This window comes from Elephantulus edwardii, unplaced genomic scaffold, assembly GCF_000299155.1.
Source record: "Elephantulus edwardii isolate Elephantulus edwardi_28Jun2011 unplaced genomic scaffold, EleEdw1.0 scaffold00138, whole genome shotgun sequence".
In the NCBI taxonomy this organism is placed as follows: Eukaryota; Metazoa; Chordata; class Mammalia; order Macroscelidea; family Macroscelididae; genus Elephantulus; species Elephantulus edwardii.
The window spans coordinates 5,376,831-5,397,094 of NW_006399888.1; positions in this window are offsets into that span (position 1 = coordinate 5,376,831).

A 20,264-nucleotide genomic window follows, 5' to 3' on the forward strand; every position below is an offset into this window, starting at 1 on the left:
TATTATAAGTCCTGCAATCCTATCAATAAAAAAAAAAAGGCCATGGAACAGTGTTAGAAATACAAACAGGGTGAGCTTATTATTCACTTCATTACATGGAAACTTACAGCAGCCCTTTGAATGTGCTCACATTAAAGCTTTCAAATACTAATGAGGAATCTATGACGTATTAAACTTATTCATGTCTAAAGACGCTTCACTGATAATCTTGCCATTTCAACAAAACACCTAAAATGTATGTTTCAAAGCAGATTCTCAGCTTCTAATAATTTTATCAGAAGCCTGGCCTATATCTTATGAAACAATATCAAATATCTCGGGCTTAATATTGCTGGCATGAAAATGTTTTAATTGTTATTGTTATGTGCCATCAAGTTGCTTGCAACTCATAGTAACCCTATGTACAACAGCCCTAAACTCTGCTCTGTCCTGTGGCAATCGCACCGTCTCCGATATACCCATCCCGATTACCCCAGTCACTGAATCAATCCACCTCATAGAGGGCCTTCCCCTCCTGTGTTGTCCCTCCACTCTCCTAAGCATGGTGTCCCTCTCCAAGGACCGGTCCCTACTTACAATATGTCCAAAATATGTCAGATGAAGCCTCAGAATCCTTGCCTCCAAGGAGCAGCCCGGTTTAACCCTCTCCAGGTTGAATCTGTTTGTTTACCTAGCAGTCCATGGTACTGTCAATACTTTTCTCCAGCACCACAGCTCAAAGGCATCAATTCTCCTTCTATCCTTCTTAGTCATTGTCCAACTCTCTGATGCATAACAAGTAATAGCAAAGACCATGGCCTGTATTAGAGGCACCTTAGTCTCCAGAGAGATACCATTGCTCTTCAGTACTTTGGAGAGGTCCCTAACAGCAGACTTTCCCATGGTAATGCACCTTTTAATTTCCTGGCTACGGGTGCCAAGAGCGTTGACTGTGGAGCCAAAAAACTAAAGCTGTGAACAATCTCAATCTCTTCACCATTCATCCTGATGCTTCCAATTGGCCCAGTGGTGAGAATCTTTGTCTTCTTGACATTGAGCCTCAATCCATATTGGAGGCTGCAGTCCTTGACCCTCTGCAGCAAGCGCTTCAGGTCCTCCTCAGTTTCAGCAAGCAGGGTTGTGTCATCCGTATATCGCAGATTGTTGATAGATCTTCCACCAATCTTGACCCCACATTTCTCCTCATAGAGTCCAGCCTCCCGGATAATCTGTTCTGCGTATAGGTTGAAAAGGTATGGACATAAGACACATCCCTGGCATACGCCCTTCCTAATTTAGAACCATGCTGTGTTTCCTTGCTCTGTTCTGATGACTGCCTCCTGGTCCAAGTATAGGTTTCTCATTAGCACAATCAAGTGTTCTGGGGACTCCCATTCTTCTCAGAGTCAGCCACAGTTTGTTATGATCCATACAGTCAAACGCCTTTGCATAGTCAATGAAACACAGAGAGATTCCTCTGGTATTCCCTGCTTTCAGCCAAGATCCATCTAACATTAGCTACAATATCCCTAGTACTATGACCCCTTCTAAACCCAGCCTGGACTTCTGGAAGTTCTCTGCTGATGTGCTGTTCCAGTAGTTTTTGGATAATCTTCAGTAGAATCTTGCTTGCATGTGAAATCAATGATATTGTTCTATAGTTTCCACATTCTGTTGAGTCAGCCTTCTTTGGGATGGGAACAAATATAGATCTCCTCCAGTCAGTTGGCCAAGTGGTTGTTCTCCAGATTTCTTGGCACACTTGGTGAGCACGTCCAGGGCAGCATCTGTTAGCTGAAATATCTCAATTGGTATACAATCTATTCCTGGGGCCTTATTTTTTGCTAGTTCCTTCAAAGCAGCTTGAACTTCTTCCTTTATTCTGATGACAGGTAGCTGTGCCAGGTCCTATCAGACAGATAGGTAGCTACTGTGAGAGGAAACGTGTGAATAATCGATAGGAAGTTGAAAAGAAGGCTATGAGGTGTTGTGTAATAAGAGATGGATGAGACATCTGCAGCAAATGAAATTCCGTTGATTTTAAGGTAGCTAAAATTAGCATAAGGAGCTTTTATGGCATATTGTTGTTATGTGCCGTCAAGTTGCCTGAGATCCATAATAACTGTATGTACAGCAGCTCCGAACCCTGCCCTGTCCTGAGCCAATCTCACTAATTTCGACACACTAACCTCCTTTGCCCCAGTCACTGCATCAATCCACCTCACCCAGGGTCTTCCTCTCCCGCACAAAAAGTCCTCTTTAATCAGGTTGTTGACCAATATATTCTTGGCTGGTCAAAAACACCATCCTCCCTGGGAAAAAGACAATCTTCTCTCATAAAGATTTACAGCTGATGGAAGGTACTCAGAGTCATAATCAACTGTATGTCATTGGTTTTAAAAGTGTTGTTGACAGATGCCATTGAGTCCAGTACGACTCATAATGGCCCTACGAATTACAGATCTGAACCCTGTCCTATCCTGTGCCATCCTCACACTTACTGACACATTACAGCTCACTGAAGCAGTCACTATGGGGATCCACTGGGTTGACCGTCTTCTTTTCTTTTGCCAACCCTTCACCTTTCCAAACATGATGTCCTTCTCCAAGGAATAGCCTTTCCTTGGCAACATGCCCAAAGTATGTCAAAAGAAGTTTTATCATCTTTGTCTCCAGGGAGGTCTCTGGCTGTACCTTCTCCAAGACAAGCCCGTTTGTTCTTTTGGTCATCCATGGGATATATGGTACTCTTCTCCAAGAGTACTGTTCAAGGCATCAATTCTTCTTGTTCATTCTTAGTCATTGTCCAACTATCAGATGCATAGTATGTGGTTAGAAAGATAATGGCATGAATCAGATAGATGCACCTTAGTCTTCAAGCTTAAATTAGGTTTTAAAATCAGGTAACATTTACCTCTAACACTCTGTCTACAGAACTGTATGCCAAAAGGCAACATTGCTTCTTCTTTTGGGTTACTCCCTCTCTGTTACCTCAGAGACTTCCTTTACATAGACTATTAATCAAAGTGTTTCATTGTCTTATAAGCTTAGAGTCTAGAGAATTTAGAGTTGGAAAGGACCCTTCACTTAAGGACTCAAACTCACTATCTTCACGTCAGTTCCAACTCACAGTGACCATTGGGCTTCCAAGGTTGTAAATCACACAAGAGAAAACTGAGCATCTTTTTGCCTTAGAGCTCCCGGTGGATTTTAATTACCTGAGATGCACTTCCTCTGGGGTAGCAGGATAGCTTACCATGGACTCTACCACCAGAGCTGCCCACATTCATTTCAGACATGTTTAGTTAATAATGATTAACTAGTGAGCTTCACTTGAGTGTTCCTTAAGTTTTGTCCATATAGCTTGGTTTTCTGGAAAACTAGGGTGATAAATCTCAATCATACATGCCTTCCACACTATTATTAAAGAAAGCACATCATGTTCTATGATATAGCAATACTACTTCACCCCTTAATTTAAAAGATCAATTGTATCATTTTAAAGAAGAGATATTAGCTGTTACCTCATCAAATTTAGTAAACATAACATTGAATTATTTTCATACTAAATGTTTTTATTTGTAGACTATGCTTTTAGCTTCCCATTTAAAAGAATAAATATTTTTTCAATATATTCTAAATTCTCCCTTAGATGCAAAATAAGGTGTTCTTTCACTGTTAATGTTTTTATATGCAACAAGAATGACACATAAATAATTTTTACAATGTATTATCTACAAGTTCATCCTGGAGAGGGTGAAGCCAGGCTGCTCCTTGGAGGCAAGGATTCTGAAGCTTCGTCTGAGATACTTTGGACATGTTGCAAGGAGGGATCAGTCCTTGGCGAGGGACATCATGCTTGGGAGGGTGGAGGAACAGTGCAGGAAAGGAAGACCCTTGATGAGATGGATCGATTCAGTCACTGGGATAATGGGGATAGGTGTGTTGGAGACAGTAAGTTTAGCAAGGGATAGAGCAGAAATTAGGGCTGTTGTACATAGATAGGATTGCTATGAGTCGCAGGCAACTCGACAGCATATAACAACAACAGTAACAACAATAATAAAAACAACTATCTACAGAGTGTAGGTATTTGATAATTTTTGTCTATCTGGTAATAGGGGAAAAAACAACAAGAAAGAGAAGGACAGTGCCTATGTATTTAGATTGGACAGTAAGAACATGTTAGATGAGACTTGATTGTCTTTATGTCTAATGATAAAATTTGCTCAAAAGCAGAAAAGCAGATCTCCTTTCTGACCTGTAATACAGACCATATGAATAGAGACAGGAAAAGTACCTAGGAAAGACCTCTCGATGTTCATACGTCTGCCAGTTGGCTCTGACATTTCCTTAGACCTGGAAGGAACATCTAAGCACAACTTCCTTGCCATTTTGCATTCCTTTCCAGGTGGACTTTTGCCATACCTAAGGGCATCATTTAAGCTTGGTGTTTTGAGTACATATTCTCCTTTCTTCATTTGTGGTTAGAGAAGTAAGTTTCTGGATAGATCGGCCAGGCTCATTGCCAAGTGTCTTCACAACTCTCTGTAGAGTGTGATGAGATACCCTTTCTTGGAATTGATGATAACAGATTTTTACTTGTACATAGAAAGTATACCAAAAATTCTTTAAGTCTAAATATTCACTAGTTTAGCATGATATTATGTAACTGACTAGTTAAATCAACTGACCATTCTCCTTATGGGTTAGAAACAAAAAATCAGAGAACGTTTTGAGGTCATTCACATCGGCTAATACAATACTATTTTTTTTTTTTTCTGTAGCTACCTCAATGCCTATCACTTTTAATCAGTGACTGACCCTCGGACCAAAAGACTCAGCATCATATGTAAGCTTTATGCATCCTATACTAGGATGTACTAAACACTGACTTCCAAAGTATGTCTATATCTTCATTTCTGGGACCATTCAGTGTTATCTTACACAGCAAAAGGGATTTTTTTATATTTGATTAGGTTAAGGATCTTAATGAGACAGAAAGATTATTTTGGATTCTCCAGTTGGCCACAACGTCATCACAAGGGTCCTCTTTAATCACAGTGTAAGAAGAAGGTAAGAAGGTGAAAGTAGAACAGAGTATTGATCCTGGATATAGAGACCAGAATGATGCCAAAAAGGAGACACAAACCAAGAAATGCAGATGGCTTCTAGAAATGGGGAATGGCAAGGACGTAAAACTTTCCCCAGAGTCTCTAGAAGGAATGCAACCCTACCGACCCATTCTGGACTTCTGACCTCTAGAATTTTGAAATAATAAATTATATTGTTTGTGGTGATCATTTGTTATCATAGCTCTGGTGGCATAACTCATAAACACTTGTAACTGCTATCCCAAGGGGTGTACCTCTCTAGCAACTAGAGTCCACCCATCAATCCTGGGGAGAAGGGAAGGCAGCCTCCTCCCATTGATTTACAGCCACAGAAACCCAATGGAAGGTCACCTGTGAGTACGCTCTGACATCAAGACAATGAGCTTTGGTTTTCAATTTTGTGAACTTTTTTCCTTTCTCTCCTGTGCTGTCTCTCCACCCTCCCAAGTATGACATCATTCCCAAGTATGGTCCCTCCTTGAAACATGTCCAAAGTATGTCAGACAGAGCTTCAGAAGCCTTGCCTCCAAGGAGCAGCCTGGTTTAACCCTCTGTAGGACAAACCTGTTCATTCTAGCAGTCCATGGTATATTCAATACTCTTCTCCAACACTACAGCTCAAAGGCATCAATTCTCCTTCTATCATCCCTAGTCACTGTTCAGCTATTTGATGTACAGCAAGTAATTGCAAAGACCACTGTCTCTAACACATCTACCCCAATTACTCCAGTCACTGAATTAATCCACCTCATAGAGGATCTTCCTCCATTGCGCTGTCCCTCCACTCTCCCAAACATGATGTCCCTCTCCAAGGACTGACCTGTATCAGGTACACCTTAGTCTCCTGGCTGACATAGTTTTTCTTCAGTACTTTGGAGAGGTCTCTTACAGTAGACTTTCTCATTACAATACATCTTTTAATTTTCTGGCTGCTGGCTGATGCCAAGAGTGTTGATTGTGGAGCCAAGCAAACTAAAGATGTTAACAATCTCTTCATCATCCATCCTGATGCTACCAATTGTCCCAGTGGTGAGAATCTTTGTTTTCTGAGATTAAGCCTCAATTCATATTGAAGGCTGCAGTCCTTGACCTTCTGCAGCAAGCGTTTCAGGTCCTCCTCAGTTTCAGCAAGCTGGGTTGTGTCATCTGCATAATGCAGATTGTTGATGACTCTTTCTCCAATCCTAATGCCACATTTATTAGAATTTATAACATATATATAAAAGAATATTCATAATATTTGTTGTGGTGTTGTTGTTATGTGCCATCGAGTCGTTTGCGACTCATAGCGACCCTATGCACAACAGCCCTAAATCCTGCTCTATCCTGCGCCAACCACACTGCTCTGACACACCCATCCCGATTACCCCAGTCACCGAGTCAATCCATCTCATAGAGGGTCTTCCCCTCCTGCGCTGTCCCTCCACCCTCCCAAGCATGATGTCCCTCTCCAAGGACCCATCCCTCCTGGCAACATGTCCAAAGTATGTCAGACGAAGCCCCAGAATCCTTGTCTCCAAGGAGTAGCTTGGTTTAATCCTCTCCAAGATGAATCTGTTTGTTTTCCTGGCAGTCCATGGTACATTCAGTACTCTTCTCCAGCACCACAGCTCAAAAGCATCCACTCTCTTTCTGTCCTCCCTAGTCAAAAACTGCAAGTGGGGTCCAACTTTTTAAGTTTCAACAGGTCTTCTAGGTAATTGTGAGATTTGGTAATGTTTGGGAACTCCTGTTATAAGTCATTCTGTACAAAACATAGTGTAAGCTCATATTGCGCTAGAAAGAGTTTGTGTATAGAATTAACACATGGCCAAAACTCCAAAAAACAAAAGAAAAGAGCCTCAAAATGACCTTAAAAATATGCAGAGGCCCAAGGACAGCAGTAGGCAGACTAGTTGCAAAAGAGAAAGAACTCTTGGAGAGGGGATAAATGAATGAAATAAAAGAAGAGAAGAAAGGAAACATTAAGTGAAGGAATTTGCTTATTCTGTGCACTGAAAGAGTTCCTTTTGTCTCTCCTTAGCTATGTGATCCTGAAGAGTAACTGTAGTCTCTGTTTCATATTCTGAAAAGTAAGAGAACCAAGGCATAGGTTGTAAGTTCTCTAATTGTCAAATGAGGACTACTTCTTGACTTGGAGTTTATGCAAAAGATCTGACCAATGGGTCATTTATTTTTTTAAGAAAAGATCTTTATTTTTCTCTCAGTTCTAATTAAAATATAACATTTCCTTCAATTATGAGTGTAAGTAATAAACTGTAAGAGTAATGACAGAATCTGTTACATAGTAACCAATAAAAACCACGAATACTCATCTAGCATGTTACAGCTGTTGCAGATGTTTCTCATTCTTGTTTACATTCATCACTGCTTTAAACCTCTGCTAACAATTAAGTGCTCAGCTAGTTCTTTATTATATTATGTCACAATACAGAAACATATATTACTTTGTCATATTTTTTACATTTGGATCACTATCTTTGAAAAACAATTTTAAAAAAAAATCTATTTTTTTCTGACAAATGTTTCATAGACCCTGCCAGAGTGATAAAGAGGTTCACACTGGAAAAATAAATGTAAGAGCCTCTTATTATCCTGCCCACCTCAACAATGTGATGACAACAAGGCAAATAGTCTTTCAATGCATTAGCAAAGAATAAATGAGAAAAGGAAAACAAAGCCTTACTTGTATCTTCATCCTAACCCAAATTTCAGCTGACTCTTATGTGAGAATTTACTATATTATTAAATTTCTCTTTCCACTCTCAATTAGCAGTATTCCACACACCTCCATGCAGTTTGACAGAAGTGGCACAAGATAGGGCAAGGTTCAGACTTGTTGTTCATAAAGTTACTCTGAGTCAATGGCGCATAACAACAACAAAAGATTAGGATCTTGGATACTTTTTGTGTTTTCTCAGAAGTCCACCTGAGTACTCCTGGCATCTTTAGATGCTAAGCAGTTATTATTTCTATCTAGCTACAAATTTTTTATATCTACATGCTAGGGATGTGTTCTGTCTCCATACTTTTTCAGTCTATAGGCAGAACAGATTGTCTGGAAGGCTGGACTGAATGAGGAGGAATGTGGCATCAGGATTGCCGGAAGATTGATCAACAACTTGCAATATGCAGATGACACAACTCTGTTTGCTGAAACTGAGGAGGACCTGAAGCATCGAAGATCAAGGACTGCAGCTTTCAATATAGATTGAAGCTCAACGTCAAGAAAACAAAAATTCTCACCACCAGGCTTATTGGTAACATTATGATAGATGGAGAAGAGATTGAGATTGTTAACAGCTTTAGTTTGCCTGGCTCCACAACCAACACTCTTGGTTGCATTGGGAAAGTCAGCTGTCAGGCACCTCTCAAGAGTGCTAAAGAGCAACAGCGTCAGTCAGGAGACTAAGATGGCACCTGATCTGGGCCATAGTCTTTGCAATTGCTTGCTATGTGTCAGAGAACTGGACAATGATTAGGGATGAGCTGTGGTGCTGGAGAAAAGTGTTAAATATATACCATGGACTACCAGAAGAACAAACAGGTTTGTCCTGGAGAGGGTGAAACCAGACTGTTCTTTGGAGGCAAGGATTCTGATGGTTTGCCTGACATACATTTTGCCTGTTGCAAAGAAGTATCAGTCCTTGGAGAGGGAAGTCATGAAAGAGAGAAAGAGAGGAAGACCACCAATGAGATGGATTGATTCAGGGACTGGGGTAATGAGGGTAGATGTGTCAGAGACAGTAAAGTTACCACAAGATAGAGCAGGTTTCTGGGCTGTTGCACATAAGGTCACTCAACAGCACATAACAACAACAGCGACCTTGTTTTGTGCTAATTCTGATCAATACATTTCAATAACTTCGGAAAGATACTCTAAATGCTTTAAGAAACAAGATACACCAAATTTCTTGTTCTTCTCTAATTGGTTCTACATCAATCAGGAGCTTTGATCTCAGCCACAGAATGAGTTAAAGTCTCAGCTAACAACAAGGATAGCACTCTGACATAGACAGTACAAGAATTGAAACGATAACTGAAATATAACCCACTGAACAGCTTTCCCAGAGTTTGTGCCCACTGTATCAGATAGAAAGAACCCTTCAGTAGGTTAATGGCTAACAGAAAGTTTGAAAATTCAAATACACCAACTACTCTGTGCAAAAAAAAAAATAAATAAATAAAAAAAACAAACAATATCCTCTTATTAGGATTTACATACTTGGTAATATAATGAAGGATTCATTATAAGTTGGAATCTACTCCAACAGAAATGATTTAATTTGGTTTGGGCTTGGTACTATATAGCTTCAAAGAAGGTTGATGTCCACATTCCAAACTGTAACTGTTTGAATGTGGTGTAACAAGATATTCTATGAAATTAGGATAAATAAATGTATTTGCCTCTCAGAGATCCAATGGTAGATGAACCGTGCATGCTTGAAAGTTCAGAGTTAGTTCAAGTGATCCTCCAAAACATTATCTGTTTATCCAGAGTTTATCTAACTGATCTGAATTTCATCACAGTCCAAGCGTCAGCTGACATTCATGTGAGAATTTACTTTCCCATGAGATTTCTCTTTCTACTCTCCATCAGAAATATTCCACACACTTCTACAAGGTTTTATGGCTGGCAGGTACCAAGTGAACTGGAAAATCAAAATAAATACAAACAAAAAATTTTAAAAAATTCAATGTGAAATCTAATTGTGGAGAATTAACTTCTTAAGTGAAACCTAGAGTCTAGCAGCTTCTGCATATTACACACTATTGCCCTCTGTAGCTAACACTATAGATGTCATGATCTTAATGTATTTGTACTAGAAAACAATGCTTGATTTTAGCAATTTCATCCAAAATCTACGTTCTACCAAGAAAGTAGATAGACATTGTAGAGTAGACATTGTAAGTAGACTTTATACGTAGATAAAAAAATGACAGACATTAAGAGGTTAGAAGAAACGGTGACAGAGACAATTAAGATCTAAGGAGTAAACTCTACAAATGAAAAGAAATAAAGAAAGGATGAACTTTCTTTTGTGGAGAAAAAAAAATGCAAAGGACCACTGAGCAACATAATGAATAATAATAAGTGAAATGATACAAAGATGAATCCGATCCTTGGCAAGGATGGAAATCAGCTCTGGTTCATCTACGCTGAGTTCCAAAGCAGGAAGGGAAGCATTTCAAACTTCTGAGAAATAGTCTGATCTTCAGTTTCATTAATTTTAGGGTGACTTACAATGGGAAAGTGTATAATCTCTTCTCTGGAATACTTTTCTATCTAAGATGACTTTGATGTGGTCGATCTTGACTGAATAGGGCAAGAAGGCTTCTGAAGGTCCTGTTGTGTGAGTGGGTTCTAATATTTGATGTTATCCTACAGAGGTAGCATGTCATCATCAAGAAACCTTGCTAAGAGAAACTATCACATTCGAGAAGAATTTTGGAAATACCATGACCTGTAAGTGAGATCCCAACTCATGTTAATGGAGACATTCTGCACAAAGGAAAAGACTTAATGCACTCAAATACCATTGTTCAGTCCCCCTTTCAAATTCACTAGATTTGTTGTATAACTTTTAATATAAAACATGGTGGTCCAGTCTCCATATGATTGCCTTTAATTATTACTACCTAATGATTAAATTTACTAAGGCATCCTAAAAGCCCATTGAATATCACTGTTCATTTCCCCATTAAATATCCATAAGCCTCCTTCCATTTCACAGGACCCCTTCTGTGGGACATTCCAGCTTATTCTGACCAATTAACTATTAGTAGAAGTAGCAAGATAGAAACATAGAAGCTAGAGTGTGATTTAAAAAACAAAACAAAAAACCACTGGGAAAATCAGTTAAGTGCTTAGTGTCTCAGTTTTCTGGAATAGTGCTCGAGAAGCTGTCAAGCACTAAAATAAGTGGTTGAATAAAACTAACAAATGCATAGTATTGTGTAAACAGTCCACTATTTCCAATAACTATCATTTTATTTGTTGTCATTGTGTAACATGGAGTCAGAACTGCTCTCCTGTGGATTTTCAGAGGAAGTTAATCGCTGGGGAGAAGATTGCCCATCCTTCTCCCATGGAGCAGTTGGTGGCCTCAAACAGCAAACCTTTAGGATTACAGTTCAGTTTCCTGACACTAGATCACCAGAGGGATCTTCAACCATACTTTACAAAAGACAAAGGTTACAGTTTTTTATAACTTTGTCACAATCACACAGCAAGAAAGAGATAAAACTTGAACTTGTACCTTCTAGATTATCTATTAAGACCTCCACCTACTAAAATGTCACCCTCCTACTGGGAAAATCCATGGCAGCCTTAAGTATTTGAATTTATATAGATGTAATTAAGGGAACTGACAGGATGACTAATACCCAGGAAGCCTGAAGTAGTGTGAAAACTCACAAGAATTATTAGATCTGAAGAAGTGATGGGGAAACCAGTTACGTATGCTAGTAACAGGAGGGTCTTTCAGCATTGTGACACTTGATAAACAGACCATCACAAACCTTCATTCTTCCTCATTTCCCCTCTTTCCTATCCCACAACTTACCTATCTATTAATTTTTGTCCCATTCTCCTTATCTTTTTCAAGGATTGCCTATAGGCTGAAGCCTGGTTGATGCTGTTCACTCACATTAGCCTCTTGGGGCAAGGCCAAGATTGAAAAAGCATAGAGAGTGTGGATCTGTAAGGACATGGGCTCACGTGACTATCACATTCATAGAGAGAGAAGCCACCTGGACAGAGGTAGATGGGAATAAACTTATAATTCAATTGTTATGAACATGAAACAGAGTCAGGGATGAACCATTTCCTAGTCAAGGATTGTTTACATGTTAACCTGAGAACACAGCTGGTATGAAAGAGAAAAAGACTTCAGTTTCTGGAAGGATGGGGATATGAGTCAAGAAATACCATTGAAAAGGGAAAAAATTAACAAGCTAGAGAGAGGAAAGGAATTGAGATACATGTGGGTTGCTTTACTGAGGAAGTACAGGCAGATGGTTGCCGTAATCAGGATGAAATAACAGCTAGAGATAAGACTTTGTCACCAAGTATACATATATATTTTTCCTTAAATATAATTAATTACTTTATGTGGGCAGAAAGATTGTATTGTTTAACCACAGGGGCTATGTTGGCTTTTCTGCAATAAAATCTGGGTGAATGAAGTAGTATGGTAGAATGATTAATCTAAATTTCTGTATTATATTCTTGCATGCTCTTTCTCTCTTCCTCTTTAGGATAACTGAAGAGCACTTCCACATCAATTTAATGAGATCAAGATAGACTGTTTAAGAGGGAGAAATTTAAAAAAGACAAATCCACGTAGTAGTAGAGACAGAAAAATAGTATTATAGTAAAAATTCATATTTTAAAGATAAGTGAGTTTTAATCCATGAGTTGAAAAGGTAGCAATGACTAATTAATCAAATTCATAAAAAATTGAGAACAGAACATATTTGAAGTAAGCCCAATATCCTGGTCAAGCTAGAGCGTTATCCTTAAGTAGGCCTTTTCCTTAAAACGTAACCTTTTTCTAACCTCTTTCCAACATAAAACAACGTTCTCATCAGATGTGCTTGGGAATTCAGTTTGCTGTCTTTAGCTGCTGTCAAGAGACTTTCAGCTTGTAGTTACACAATGACCAAGATGCTGAACAGCTTCCTTGGAAGAAAGATCTTGTAATCTATTTCCTACAAATAGCTATAGCAAATGCTGTCGGTATACATATAGCCATTACAGTGTATGAATAAACTCATGGACATTGGGTCTCCATAAAGCAAAGTCAACCTGAAGGCAACTGGTATTGATTTGATGATCTTTAGAAGAGAAGTGTATTCTCTTCTTTATTGTTGTTATGTGCCATCAAATTGACTGTGACTCATCACAAACCTATGAACAATGGCTCTGCACCTTACCCTATTCTGATCCAACCTGTCTCTGACACACCTGACCTCAATGCCACAGTCACTGTGTCTGTCTATCTTATCCAGGGTCTTCCTGTCCTGCACTGAATGTCTGCCCTTTTAAGCATGTTATCCTTCTACAAGGATGGATCCCTCCTGAAAACATGCCCAAAGTGTGTGAGACAGAGTTTCAAAACTGCTTGGCTCCAAGGAGTTTCCATCCTCTCAAGGACAAAACTGTTCTTGGCGGTTCATGGTATGTTCAGTACTCTTCTCCAGCACCACATCTCAAAGGTATCGATTCTTCTGCCATCCTTAGTTATTGTCAAGCTCTCAGATGTGTGGCAAGTAACTGAGTAGACCACGGCCTGGATCAGGCACACTTTAGTCTGTAGACTGACATCGTTGCTCTTTAGCACTCTGGAAAGGTCCTTCACAAGAGATTTTTCCAATGTGTCTCTTTTCTAAGGATGTTGATTATGGATCCAAGCATGATGAAATTATTAACAAACTCGGTCTTTCCTTCTTCTATAATGATACCACCAATTGGCCCTGTAGTGAGAGTCTTTGTGGGTTTTTTTGTATGTTTGTTTGTTTGTTTGTTTGTTTGTTTGTTTTTAAAGCTTAAAGTAAATTTATTAAGGGAGCTCCTGGGCGAGTTTCCTTGGCCTCAAAGTGGATAACAAGGAAGTCTCTGATTTTTGTTTTCTTGAGATTGAAAGGTAATCCACTCTTTAGCCCAACTATCTATTAACCATCTTCCCATATTTGGGTTCAGACAGTACTTGTCTTATCACGGCTGGGATTTTAGCTTATCAACAATAGTTCAGCACATTATAAGATCATATTTGACGTGCCGTAATTATAAGCAGGCACAACTTTATGATGGAGCTTTGTTCAGAAAAGTCTATTTTAAGTTGGTTCGGACACAAGTCAAATAGTTCTTTCCCCCTCAATTTTTATTATTGCTTTTAATTATATTTATGAAAACAATTTGTCTTTGAGCATCTGTGAGTGAACATCTGAAAATGATAACAAAAAATTACATGGTACAGTAAGTATGCAGTACATATTACAATACAAAATGTAAAAAAAAAAATTGGGGGAGGTCGTAAATGTGGTTCACTTATAACCTCAATATGTCATATAATATACCAGTGTGGTTAACATATAAACTCAAATATGTTATAAATTGGCAGTCAGTTATTTGTACTTTACTATGTGGACACACATTGACTCCTTTGGAATCCACATGGAGAACAGAAGTCTCTCTAAAAACATGGTAAGCAAATCACAACTCTTCTAATAATCTACCAACAAACAATAACAAGCAAATCACAACTCTGCTAAAAATCTAGATAGCTTATCCGGGGAGAGAAATACAGAGTGATCCAAGTAACCATTTACTTTTTCACAAACATTTGTATTTGGTCCTACATGCTGCTGAAGCCATTTTCTGCATGAAATTTCCTCTAAAATCAATGGAAGATTCAAAGACAGATGACCTTGTGTGAGAGGTGGGCCCATTTTCACTGTGTAGATAGTGTTACTAAGTATTATTTTCTGTTCCCAAATGGTTGCTAATCAATTAAGCATTAAATAGTGATTTGGCCATCATTTGTGATTCAGAATCAACTGCCCTATTGTGCCTGGGTGATCCTGTCAACCTGAAGTCACAACTAGTGTTACAGTGGCACAAAACAAATTAAGAACTACTACTTAATCGGAAAATTCATATGTCTCCTGATCTATTGTAACTATTTGTGGGGGTTTGCCATGTCCTTAAGTCTCTCATTGCTTTGACTAGACATTTTGCATGGACCAAAAGAGTGACCTTGCTTTATGAAATAAGTTTTGTTTCTATTTCAGTAAGCACATGAAATGCTGTACGGGTAATCATTTCTAATGCCATAGGCCAAGAAATTTAGGTGAAGTCTAGCAATTGGACAGAATAATGTTTTTAAATGTCTTAAATAAAATACATGAGATGGACCGCCCTCCCAAAAAACCCAATTATGCTGAAATATGGTTAACAAGATGCTGAAAGTAGTAACACTGTTGTTGTTATGTGCTATTGATTCACTTGTGACTCATAGTGATACATGACACCAGCCCTGAACCCTGCTCTCTCCTAAGCCAGTCTCATCATCTCTGACACACCTACCCCATCACCCAGTCACTGAGTCAATCCATCTTATCCAGGGTCTTCCTCTCCTGTTCTGTGCCTCCACCTTCCCAAGCATGATGTCCCTCTCCAAGGACCCATCCTTCTTTGGAACATGCTCGAAGTATGTCAGACAGAGTTTCAGAGTCCTTGTCTCATGGAGCAACCTAGTTTCACCCTCTCCAGGATGAACCTGTTTGTTCTCCTAACAATCCATAGTATATTGAATACTCTTTTCCAGCACCACAGCCCAAAGGCATCAATTCTCCTTCTATTATCCCTAGTCATTGTCCAGTTTTATGATACATAGCAAGTGATTGTGAAGACCATGGTCTGCATCAGGTGCACCTTAGTCTCTAGGCTGACTATGTATGTCTATTTATCAATATGAGTATGTATGTGTTCTTTTCTTTCAAGTAGGAATTGATTCTGATTTGACCATCCAGCAGGTTTTCAGATGCTGTAAGTCACATGGGAAGAGATTGCCTATTTGTTCCCCACGCAGCAGCTGTTGGATGCGAACCACTTTGGATTGACAACACAAATTCTTACTAGGCCACCAGAACTCCCTGTTTATGAATACAAGCATTTTAAATATATTCTGTCATAATCTGAAATTTCCATTCAAATGAATTAATAATTACAAAGTTGAGGTGCACATTTATAAGATTCGGAGACATATTTAACACTTATCTCATATATGACAGCCACAGATCCAATTTCTACCTGGTTTACTGCTTAATAATAGTTAACAGGAATGCTTGACTTCTGCTATGGACTACATGAAGTAAAGTTTCATGCTTTTTTCCCTACTCAAGCTATGTTGTTAATAATTGAGTCAGCTCCAATGCATAGTGACCCTACGGACAATGGAAAAACATTATCTGCACCTGAGCCATGGTCTTTGGTATGCCTAGCTCTATCTTTGTGGCCACTGAATCCAGACTTGTAATACTTTAAATTCTATTATTCAACCTATAGAAGCTGGCCCATGAAAGTGAGAATAAGAATACTAGCATATATTATGTTGTTGTTGTTGATTGCCTTTGAGTCAAGCATGACTCATAGTGACCCTATGAACAAAAGGCCTAAAGCCTTTCTATAACTGTCATTATTTATCAAAGTTCATAGAGTTTCCTGAGGCATGTTGTTTAGGAAGTGGATGCCACTCCTGCTTCCAAACTATCATCTATACCAGTGCTATAAAAATAGACTACCTTTGCTGCATCAGTCCACTTTAGTGTAGACAGGAAACTAGTGTAGGTCATTCTGAAAAATTCTCAGTGTAATGAAGTATATAGGAGATAAAAACATATATTAATAAAAATTTAAAACAAAAACTGCTTATATATTTAGACATAGTGAAAAAATACCCCCCCCTCCAATTAATGGACAATGAATAGGGATGATAGAAGAAGAATTGATGCTTTTGAGCTGTGATATTGGAGAAGAGCACTGAACATTTCATGGAGAGCCAAGAGAATAAACCAATATATCTTAGAGAGGGTGTAGCCAGAGTGCTCTTTGGAGGCAAAGATGATGAGGCTTTGCCTCACGTACTTCAGGCTATTCCTTGGAGAGGGACATTATTCTTGGAAGGGTGGAGGGTTGGCGAAGAAGAGGAAGACTCTCAACCAGGTGTATTGACACGATGACTGCTGCAATGGGCTATAGTGTGTCACGAAGTGTGAAGATGGCACAGGATAGGATAGGGTTCAGATCTATCTGTTGTTCATAGGGTCTCTATGAGTCCCATTTGACTTGTCAGTATCTAACAACAACAACAACAACAATTAATAGATTAATTTCTCTGAGGGAAACTGCTATTTGGGACCTCTGAAACGTACTGAATAACATCAATGTCAGTCTGGAGACTAAGGTACACCTAATTCAAGCCATGGTCTTTTTTCACTTGCCATGCATCAGAGAGCTGGACAATGACCAAAACTGCATTTGAGTTGTGCTGCTGGATTAGAGTATGGAACATACTATGGACTGTTAAAAGAACAAACAGGTTTATCCTGGACAGGGTGAAACCAGGCTGCTCCTTGGGGGAAAAAATTTTGAAGCTCCGTATGACATATTAATGTGGCCAGGAGATACTATCCCCTGGAGAAGGGCATCATGCTTGGAAGTGTGGAGGGACAGCACACGGAGAGGAAGACCCAAATGAGATAGATTGGTGTAATGGGAGTAGGTGTGTCAGAGACAATGAGATTGACTCAGGATAGAGTTCAGAGCTATTATACGCAGGGTCTCTATGAGTCGCAGGCAAACCGGTGGCACATAGCAACAACAATAAAAGTGGCTGATCAATCCTTCTACCATTGTACTTTAAATAGTACCATTACCTCTCTAAATGGAACTGATGGACTTTTGTAATAAATACAGTTCAAAAGATGGTAGAACGTGGCTCAATCAGGCTAATAAGTAGGCCTACATGGTCAAGCTTTTCCTTCAGTATAGATATAGTACTGTTGTTATGTGCTAGTATTCTTTTGTTTACTAAGATAAAAGTACTTCCAACCAGGAATTATAACCAATTGTTCTCTATCTCCCATTCAGCAATATGTCTTAGTTTTCGTAGGTCTGAATTCCTGCTGGTTTGATAGTGCCCACACGAAAGAGTCTAAAATATTGAGGAAGTGAATGGGAGGAAAATATGACTTTCTATTTTGCCCATGCCCCATACAAAGAAATTGTTCACTTAAGAGTCCAGGAAAATGTTAGAAACTCTGTGGCAAGGGGGTTGGGTTGTGGGGAAAAGGTAAATAGATATTTTATGAATAAGATCCTCTTAGATAAAACATATTTAGAACAGTTACTCACCGTATCACAACACTCCATAAATGTTTATTATTATTTTTTTCTCAATAATAACAACAACTTGTTCAAATGCTGTCCAACTGATCTGAAAGTTAAGCTGAGGAGGAAGGGGACGCTTGTCATTGCCTCCTCTCCTTTCAAGCCACCACAAATATTATGCTCTTGCTGTTTTGTTTAACTTGGTCCAAGTTCATTTCATAGAGTAACAGGGAGGGATGGTTGAGTCCATTAAGAATAAACTTCAAAAACTCTCTGGCTTTGGGGCTTTCTTATGTTATTCCACCTCAAACCCAGAGGATATGAAAGATGGGAAGATTAGCAAGGGTTTTGCCCTGGCTGTTCTCATACTGAATGGCTTAATAAATGCCAATTGAAATAATTATCAAGCCATTATGATGATTTGCATTAAAAATGGTAACTTAAGCAAGCGGTCCCTGTGTGTGCAGGAGGGCAGTTGAGGGGTAGCTTTTAATGTTATAAAAGGCCCATTGAAACCATACCAGCTTCCTGGCTTCCAGAGGATTACCACACAGTAGTTCACAAAAAGGTTATTCTTCCAGCTCTATTTATACTCACAGTACTTACAGTGCATGCTCCCAGCGCACCCATTCCTGGCATTGATTTGTGCCTGTGCCCAAATTATCATCTGGCACCAACAGGGCAGTGGCTTTTGAAGGTGGTGATGCAATGCTTGGAACGTGGCAGAACAAAGAAACGGTCTCTTCTTATCAACACTTCCCCTCGCTATTAACGTGGTCGTACAAGAGACCCAGGTTACACTTTTTATTTCCCACCCCTGTCAACTGTTGCATTAAAGTTAATCTGATCCCTTTTGAGAGTGTACTTGAAAGAACAAGGTAGACTGTTATGAGGATCAACTACTCACTTGATGTGCTTCCTTTCTCAGTGAGTAGATAACTTGAACATGGAACCTCTGGTTGTAGACATCACAGCCTATATTGTCAGTGATTTGTTCTTACTAAGATATGAGATGATGAGTCAAAAATTGAGTAGCTCCCCATTATTTTATAGTGAGCGAGTAAACGAAATAAATAAAACTTACTTAGGAGCCTGGAATTCAAGTTCTAGATCATTGTTTCACAGTCTTGAAATTTTGGTCATGTGGGTGGTTTTAATCTGCAGTCCTCAGGCATGCTTTTAATTGGTTTTGGTCAAACAATCTTCTAAGTGGTATAGCCCTGGTCTGTCCATTTGTTACACAGAGGTAACTTGTGTTTGCTGTGATATTAAATACTGTGACACTGATGTGTCAAATGCGATAATGGTCACCCATGGTGGACATTGTTTTGTGGAGCTTCCTAGTTAAAACAAGCTTGGTAGCAGGAGTGACATCCACATCTGAAATAGCTTATCTCTAGAAACTCTATGAACGTGAGAAGCAATGAAAATTATACAAGTGTTCAGGTCTTTTGTTCACAGTATCGCTATGAGTTGTCTACAACTTGAAGGCACTTAACAACAACAAGTGCAAAACCGAGGAAAAGTCTCCCATTTACTGCTGACTGACATTTTAAAGTACTATCTAGACATTGATATGATAAACAACGGCCAGAAGGAAAAGAGAAAAGTTTATTTATAAAAGACTTAGATTAGGAACTCTTAAGACTAAATAAACAAACACATGACTAACATGTGCACTCTAGCTACAAGAAAGGGTATTCCTAGCATTCTGATAGAGTCCCTCTACAAGAAGAGAAAAGGATGAAATAGATAAAATAAATCCCCTAAAATATCAGTTTTTATAAATAATGTTATGGAATTATTTAGATGAAACAGCACATACCAGTGTTTGTACTATTAACAATATCTTCTCGAGAAGAAGTAACATCAGTTGGAAAGAAACATCTACAAAAGTCAGGGTTAGGAGCAATGTAAGTTACAGTTAAGTTGTAAATTGTTGAAGCATATTTAAATACAATGAGCCTATTGTAGAATTAGTTGCATTTCCACTTCAGAAACCATCTTGAAGTCTTTGGCATACACATTGAATGATGTTCCTCAATGGTACTGTTCTTGTGCAATAGCCATGTTATATACTTATTTTTCCTCTATGTGATTCTACTCCTCTCTTCTAAGAGAACGATTGTTCTCCATTTCATGCATCAGATTGTTCTGTATAAACAGAATCATAAAATCGTGCTCTTCTGAAATTTACTCTTTGAGGTACTCAAAATACGGCTTAGAGATATTTGCATACCACAACATATGTTGTTGTTGTTATGTGCCTTCGAGTC